Consider the following 8,770-nt stretch of genomic DNA (forward strand, 5'->3'; position numbering starts at 1 on the left):
TAATACAACAACATTTCTAATGTATGTGTAGAATTGCATTTAAATTTAATATAGCATGAATTGCTTGATTGTGTAATTGAGAAAGCATGATGATAATAGAAATAGTAGAGTTCTTGTTGAACATAGGAAATAAACCGGATATTCATGCCGTGACATTAGGGTCACTTGTGTGAGCTAGTATAAGACATGTCTGGGACATGCATCGGCCATAGTATGAGAGCAAATGTAAGACCATGTCCGAGACATGACATCGGCATTGAGACGAGGGCTAGTGTAAGTCATGTCTGGGACATGCATCGGCCTCGAGGCATAAGCCAGTGTACGACATCTCTGGGACATGCATCAGCTACGAGATGATAGTCAGTGTAAGACCATGTCTGGGACATGGCATCGACTTGAGATATGAGCCAGTGTAAAACCATGTCTAGGACATGGCATTGGCACCTTACCCATGTTTGAGGCTTAATGAATACCCAGTGATATTCCAAATGGTTCAACGGTGAATGTTATGTTCTTGAGCTAATGAGGAAAGTATAACCATGTTGTGAATGGTATAGGTACCTAATTGGTATGTATAAGATATGAGCTCAATTATTATAATATGTGACTTGTACGGATGGTAATGAGTAAGTTACCCCTATGCCTACTTTGGTGTTATGAGCATGTTGATTATGAATAGATGTTGTGGTATACTTATTTATATGTGACTTACTAAGCTTTATGCTTACTCCCTTTCCTTTCCATTTCCTTTTAATGCCGCCTAACTAGCTCAAGGATCACCGGAAGTCAGAGATATCGATCACACTATTAGCCGAAACATTCGGTATAGTTGGATTTATATTTTTGAATATGGCATGTACAGGGCTAGACCTTAATATTTTGTGTCTTTGAGAATTGGCCAAATGTGTTGGCTTGGGATAGATCCCACATTTTTGCATTTAAGCCTTGAATGATGGCTAACATTCATTTTGAGCTTATAAAAGATGCATCTTCATGGTTGAGTGAATGTCTATTGTGGTTGATTTGATTTTGAAAATTATGCTTGTTTTGGTATTGATATAAAAATAGGTATGCAAGGGTAGCAATGAGGCTTGGTAAATAGCATTATATTGTCCACACAGGTAGACACACGGTCATCCCCATGGGCGTATGGTCCAGCCATGTGTCCCCTGCACGTAAAAATTTCAAGTCAGTATGCATGATAATAAAAATATGGGAAAAGACACGACCTTATGTCTCAGCCGTCTGGAGGACACGGCCTAGTACATGGGCGTGTACCATGGCCGTATGACATTTTAGGGATGCTGACGTCAGAAACAGAATACCCAGGTTTTTGCACACGGGCTAAGACATGGGCCTATCGTGGCTGTGTGAGGGACACGGGGCATTGACACGGGCATGTGTCTGGCCATGTGAAAACCGCTGTAGGTGTGAATTAGAATTTAATTCCACAAGGGTGTGGGACACTGGTGTGTCCCAGGGTCCTTAGGCCGTGTGAGCCACATGGACCACCAGCACGACCATGTCGAAATGATCACACGCGCGTGTGCCCTATTTTAAAGGAAAATTTCTTAAGGTTAGTTTAAGGACCTGGAATGGTTCCGAATAGTTTTCAATGGTCGATTTGGGGCTCGTAAGCCTGAAATAAGAAGTTTAAAGTAGAAATTGAAAAGGTTTTAATTTGGACCAAGTCTCAGTGACTTAAGACTGTTTGTATGCATGAGATAAAGTTAGGTAATATCTCATACTCTGACCCGGAGTAGGTTACGGGTATAGGGTCTTACACAACCCCTTTCTAATGCATGCTTAAGGTCTCGATGACCTATATAAGGGACTCTATGGTAATATTTGACTATGATTGTGGATGATGTATATGAATTGTTTGTAAAATATTTCGATTTTTTTGGTAACGCCTTTAACCTTAGTCCAGCGACGGATACGGGTTAGGGGTGTTACATTTTGTTGGTATCAAAGATACGGTTTAATCAATTCTAGGACTAACATAGCGTATGTGAGTCTAGCTATACATGTCATATTTATGAATTGCGATAGTGTGATGAATGCTGACAATGAAAATGTGTTTTTATATAGTAAATAGATCCCGAACGAGCCATAGCTGACGATGTTGAAAGTAATGCACCTGCTCCCGCACAAGGGACAGAGCCATCCGATTCTAGACTGGCTACAAGTAGCCATGATAGAGAGGCTAGACAATTCTTCTATCAAATGATGAATGATTGGTTTAATCAGTACATTAGAACAAATCTGGCTGTTCAACAACCCCCAACCCCGACTAATCCTCCGCAAACCCCTGCTATGTCACAAGCAAATTTGATTCAGTTAACAAAGCCAATAGTTAATAAGATTAGAAACTATGGGGCCGAAGAGTTTTGAGCTACCACTAGTGATAATGCTGAGAGAGCTGAATTCTAGTTGGAAAATACGATAAGAGTATTCAATGAATTGACATTGACTTCGGATGAATATCTTAAGTGTGCTATTTCGCTTCTGAGAGATACATCATTTCATTGGTGGAAGACTTTGATATCAGTGGTTCCGAGAGAGCGAGTCACCTGGGATTTCTTCCAAGCTGAATTTTGGAAGAAATACATTAGTCAAAGATTTATCGATCGGAAACGTAAAGAGTTTCTTAAATTGAAACAAGGCTATATGTCTATTACAGAATACGAGCGAGAATTTGTAAGATTGAGCTAGTATGCATAAGAATGTGTCTCGACCGAAGTAATAATGTGTAAAAGATTCAAATATGGTTTGAATGAATGCATTCGTTTGTTAGTCGAGATTCTTGAGATGAAAGAATTAGTTGTGCTTGTTGAATGAGCCTGTAAAGCTGAAGAACTCGAGAAAGAGAAAAGAAAAGCTGATTCAGAAGCTAGAGATAAATTTCGAGATCATTATATCCGTTCAAAGGCTAATGTGGGACATGTGAGTAGAGATCGTACGAGATCGCATTTGAGTTTCAGAGCTCCAGCTACTTCTGTTGCTAGTGTTGGAAATGCTAGATTTGATCGACTCGAATGTGGACATTGTGGTAAAAGACATATCAGAAATTGTAGACTGTATGATTGGGCTTGTTTCAAATGTGGATCATTAGACCATTTTAATCGTGATTGCCCTGAGTCTGTTGAGCAAGAAATTGTACAAAATCCTAGACTTATTAACACTTCAGCTCGAGGTAGACCTTCCAGAAATACAGGAAATGTGAGTGGTAGTCAAAGAGAAACTAAAGACACTACTGTTCGATCTGAGGCTAGAGCACTTGCCAGAGCCTATGACATCCAAGCTCGTGAGGAAGCTTCACTCCAGATGTGATTACGGGTACATTTACTCGTTACGATACTTATGTGATTGCTTTGATAGATCCTGGAATACATTCGTATATATGCATGAATTTAGTATCCAGTAAGACTTTTCCTGTAGAGTCTACTGAATTTGTGATTAGAGTATCGAACCCCCTAAGCAGATGTGTTTTGGCTGATAAAGTCTGCATGAATTATCCTTTAATGTTTCGAGACATTTGTTTTTCGGCTGATCTGATGTTATTACACTTTGATGAGTTTGATATAATTTTGGGTATGGATTGGTTAACTTTGTACGATGCTATTGTGAATTGTAAATGGAAAAAAATTGATTTGAGATGCAAGAATGATGAAATAGTACGAATTGAATCCAGTGATTTGAACAGGTTACTGGCTGTGATTTCGTCAATGAAAGCTCTGAGTATTATGAGAAAGGGTTGTGAAGCCTACTTTGCCTATGTGATTGATTCGAAAGTAACAGAAAGGAAAGTTGAATCAGTGCCTATTGTCTGCGAATTATCTGATGTGTTTCCTGAAGAACTTTCGGGATTACCTCCGATTCGAGAAGTAGAATTTGGCATTGAGTTAGTACCGGGAACTACTCCGATTTCGATAGCCCGTATAGAATGGATCCTACCGAACTAAAAGAATTAAAGTCTCAGTTGCAAGTGTTGACCGATAGAGGATTTGCAAGATCTAGTTTCACACCTTGGGGTGCACCAGTTCTATTTGTGAAAAAGAAAGACGGTACAATGAGAATGTGTATTGATTATCGTTAGTTGAACAAAATGACTATTAAGAATAAATATCCTTTGCCTCAAGTTGATGATTTGTTTGATCAAGTGAAAGGAGCTACCGTGTTTTCAAAGATAGATCTGAGATCAGGCTATGATCAGTTGCAAGTAAAAGATTCAGACATTCCGAAAACTGTATTCAGAACGAGGTATGGCCACTATGAGTTCTTATTTATGCCTTTCAGATTAACAAATGCACCTGCTGTCTTTATGGATTTGATGAACAGGATTTTCAGACCGTATTTAGATCAATTTGTTGTCGTATTCATTGATGACATATTGATTTATTTGCGTGATAAATCCAAGCATGTCGAGCATCTGGGAATAGTGCTACAGACTTTACGAGATAAGCAACTGTATGTGAAGTTTAGCAAATGGGAATTCTGGCTACGAGAAGTCGGTTTTCTAGGCCATATTGTGTCAGCATCAGGCATTCGAGTCGATCTGAGTAAAATTTCAGCTATTTTGGATTGGAAGCCTCTGAGAAATGTTTTTGAAGTCCACAGTTTTCTAGGACTTTCCGGTTATTATAGACGGTTCGTAAAAGGCTTTTCTATGATTGTGACTTCGTTGACAAAACTACTTCAGAAAGATGTGAAATTTGAATGGTCTGAAAAGTGTTAGAAAAGTTTTGATCAGTTGAAAGTTCTATTGACTAAAGCTCCGGTATTAGTGCAACCCGAATTAGGTAAAGAATTTTTGATCTATAATGATGCTTCGTTAAATGGTATGGGATGTTTTTTGATGCAGGAAGACAAAGTCATTGCTTATGCTTCGAGACAGTTAAAGCCACATGAAAAGAACTATCTGACACACGACTTTGAGTTAGCTGCGATTTTATTTGCTTTGAAGATTTGATGCCACTATCTGTTTGGTGAGAAATGTCACGTATATTCAGATCATAAGAGTTTAGAATATCTGATGACTCAGAAAGATTTGAACCTGCGATAGAGAAGATGGTTAGAATTTCTAAAAGAGTACGAGCTTGTTATTGATTACCATTCGGGAGAGGATAATGTTGTTGTTGATTCTTTGAGTCAAAAATCACTGTTTACATTACGTGTAATGAATGCTCATTTGGTTTTGTCCAATGATGGTTCGGTATTTGCCGAATTAAAGAATTGAGAAGCTCAGAAAGTTGATAATGAGATATTAGCAAAACGAACTCAGTGTGATTTAAATTTTGATTTAGAATTTAGAGTTGATAATGATGATTGTCTGAGATTTCGAGATCGAATTTGTGTTCGAGAGATTCATAGTTAATCCAGATGATTTTGAATGAAGTTCACAATAGTCGTTTATCTGTACATCTAGGTAGTACGAAAATGTATAATGATTTGAAACAACATTACTGGTGGTCTGGAATGAAAATAGGTATCTCTGATTTCGTTTCGAAATGTTTGATCTGTCAGCAAGTTAAAGCTGAACATCAAGTGCCATCCGGTTTGTTACAGCCGATTATGATTTTGGGGTGGACATGGGATAGAGTGACAATGGATTTTGTTTTGGGTTTGCCCCTATCTCCGAGAAAGAAAAATGTTATCTGGGTCGTGGTTGACCGATTGACAGAATCAACCTATTTTATTCCGGTATGATCCGATTACTTGCTTGATAAGTTAGCTGAGTTATACATTTCTGATGTAGGAAGATTACATGGGGTACCATTATCTATCATGTCAGATAGAGATCTGAGATTCACTTCACGATTTTGGAAGAAACTGCAAGAGGCTTCAGGTACGAAATTTCATTTCAGTACTGCTTTTAATCAGCGGATGGATGGTCAATCCGAGCAGATTATTTAGATTCTCAAGGATATGTTGAGATGTTGCATCCTTAAGTTTGAAGGTACGTGGGAACAATATTTTCCATTGATTGAATTCAGATACAATAATAGTTTTCAATAGAGCATTATAATGGCACCGTACGAAGCCTTATATGGTCATAAATGTCGAACACCTTTGTATTGGAACGAGCTCAGTGAGAATAAAATACATGGGGTCGATTTGATAAAAGAGACTGAACAGAAAGTAAAAGTGATCTAAGATAGACTGAAAGCAGCTTTCGATCGTTAGAAATCATATGCAGATTTGAAACGGAAAAACATTGAATTTGAAATTGGTGATAAAGTCTTTTTGACAGTCTCACCATGGAAGAAAATACTCAGATTTGGCCGAAAAAGCAAATTGAGTCCGAGGTTCATTGGGCCGTATGAGATCATCGAGCGTATCTGGCCAGTTGCTTATAAATTGTTATTGCCACCTGAGCTAGAAAAGCTTCATAATGTATTCTACGTATCGATGCTTCGACAGTATAGATCTGATCCATCACATGTGATTTTTCCATCTGAAATTGAGATTCAGTCCGATATGACCTACGAAGAAGAATCAATTAGTATCTTAGCTCGTGAATGTGGCAACACGGTGTAAAAGAGGCTATATGGGAGCCTGAAGATGTTATGAGATGACAATATCCGAATCTGTTCAACGGTAAGCTTTTCGGGGACTAAAATCCCTAAGAGGAGAGGGTTGTAACTGTCCGGTTTAGACCCTAATAGGAATAGTGGTTGTGTAACCACAAATTTGAGTGACAAAAATATTTAAATATTATTTTTTGTGTTTATAGTATGTGAATTGACATGTGTGAAAGTTTTGTATGAAAATTTAATCGTTTGTGTGCTTAATTTGATAAAAAGACCTCATCGCGTAAAATGTAAAAGTAGTTTGCCATATGTTAAGTGTGTCCATTTCTTATGTGTTTGTAAATAAGAGGTCCTTATGTTGAGAATAGACCATTTGAATAATGGATGGACATAAATGCCTATGGTTAATGAAATTTTATATGTTATTAATGAAGGGTAAAATGGTAAATGATGAATTAATATGTGTTAAATAAAAGAAAAACATGGATTAATGTTATATTCATCTCATATTGCCGAAAATCAAAGGAAAATAAGAAAGAATAAAAAAACTAAGTTTTAAGAAAAGGTTGCAAAAATGTGAAAACAGGGGTCACACGGCTATGTGAAATAGCCCAAGTTGTGTAACAATCGAATATGGGACACACGGCCGTGTCCCTCACCCATGTAACTCACTGAGTTGGGTCACACGGCTGTATCGTAAGCTGTGTGCCAGGCCATGTAACTCTCGTACTTGCTACACACTACCATGTCGTAGGCCGTGTGCTAGGCCGTGTAACTCACTAACTTAAAACTATAAGATACTATAAATGATACATGACCGTGTTGTTAGGCCGTGGGTGTGTAACACCCCTAACCCATATCCAACGCCGGAATAAGGTTAAGGAGCATTACCGGTCTTATACAACACACAATCATACATTTCATAATCATTTTTCATTCTAAATTAAAACCATTCAATTTCAATCATGTAGTCTCTAATACGAGCCTTCGAGGCCCAAAATAGACATTAAAAAATGGTTCAGAACTAAATTGAGTACTTAGGAAATTTTTAAGAAATCATGGAAATTTTTCAAAGTGCAGGGAACACACGCCCGTGTGTCCAGGCCGTGTGTCTCACATGGCCAAGGGACACGCTCGTGTGTCTCACACGGGCAAGGGACACGCCCATGTGTCAGGCCGTGTGAGCATCCGAAATGGGATCACATGGTCATGTCCCAGTCCGTGTCTGACCCCGTGTAACTCACTGACTTGGGTCACACGGCCAGACCATACGCCCATGTGTCAGGCTGTGTACCCTTCAAAATGGCCTCTCACACCCGTGTGCTAGGCCATGTGAAAACTGGAGGGTATACTGACTTGTGCCACACAGCCAAGACACACGCCTGTATGCTAGGCCGTGTAAAGCTACTGACTTCGTTTCTAAGTAAGTATCACGGGACATATGGCTGTGTGTCACACACAGCTGAGACACACGTCCGTGTCTCTGTCTGTGTGGACAAAAATAGGCCATTTTCCAAGCCATATCTCTCACCCAATATTTGCCTCAACCTACTCACATCATTATCGTATAACCAAATGTAACACCCCTTACCCGTGTTCGACACTGGGATAGGATACGAGGTAATATCGGACTTAATCACAATCACACATGCATAACCTGGCCATAAAATTTCATTCAATTTAAAACATTTCATTCACATGCATATCGTCCCTTATATGGGCTTAAGAGGCCCAAAACATACATCAGGAGTGGTTCGAGACTAAACTGACAACTTTGGAAAGTTAGGAAATTTTCCCATAAATCAGGGCCACACGCCCGTGTGGATAGCGGCATGCCCGTATGGGTAGGCCGTGTGGTCACACGCGCTCGTGTCCCTAACCCGTGTAACTCTCTATCCATTTATGTATGAACAAATGAGGTCACATGGACAAGGCATACGCTCGCTTGTTTAGGCTCTATGGAGAATTAAATTCTCAAAATTAAATACAGACTTCACACAGCCTGGACAAACGCCCATGTCCCATGGCCGTGTCCCTTGCACGACCAAGACACATGGTCGTGTCTCAGCCCGTGCGATCAATTTCAAGGCTATTTTCCAAGTCATTTGCCACCCTCTTATGCCCACATACAGACACACTTCATATGACACCAATTCAAACATATTCTTACTACTGAACATCCACAACTAAGGCATTAACATGTCAACCACATGCCACCATTTTCATACATACAACAT

Source organism: Gossypium arboreum, chromosome 12, assembly GCF_025698485.1.
Source record: "Gossypium arboreum isolate Shixiya-1 chromosome 12, ASM2569848v2, whole genome shotgun sequence".
Lineage (NCBI taxonomy): Eukaryota > Viridiplantae > Streptophyta > Magnoliopsida > Malvales > Malvaceae > Gossypium > Gossypium arboreum.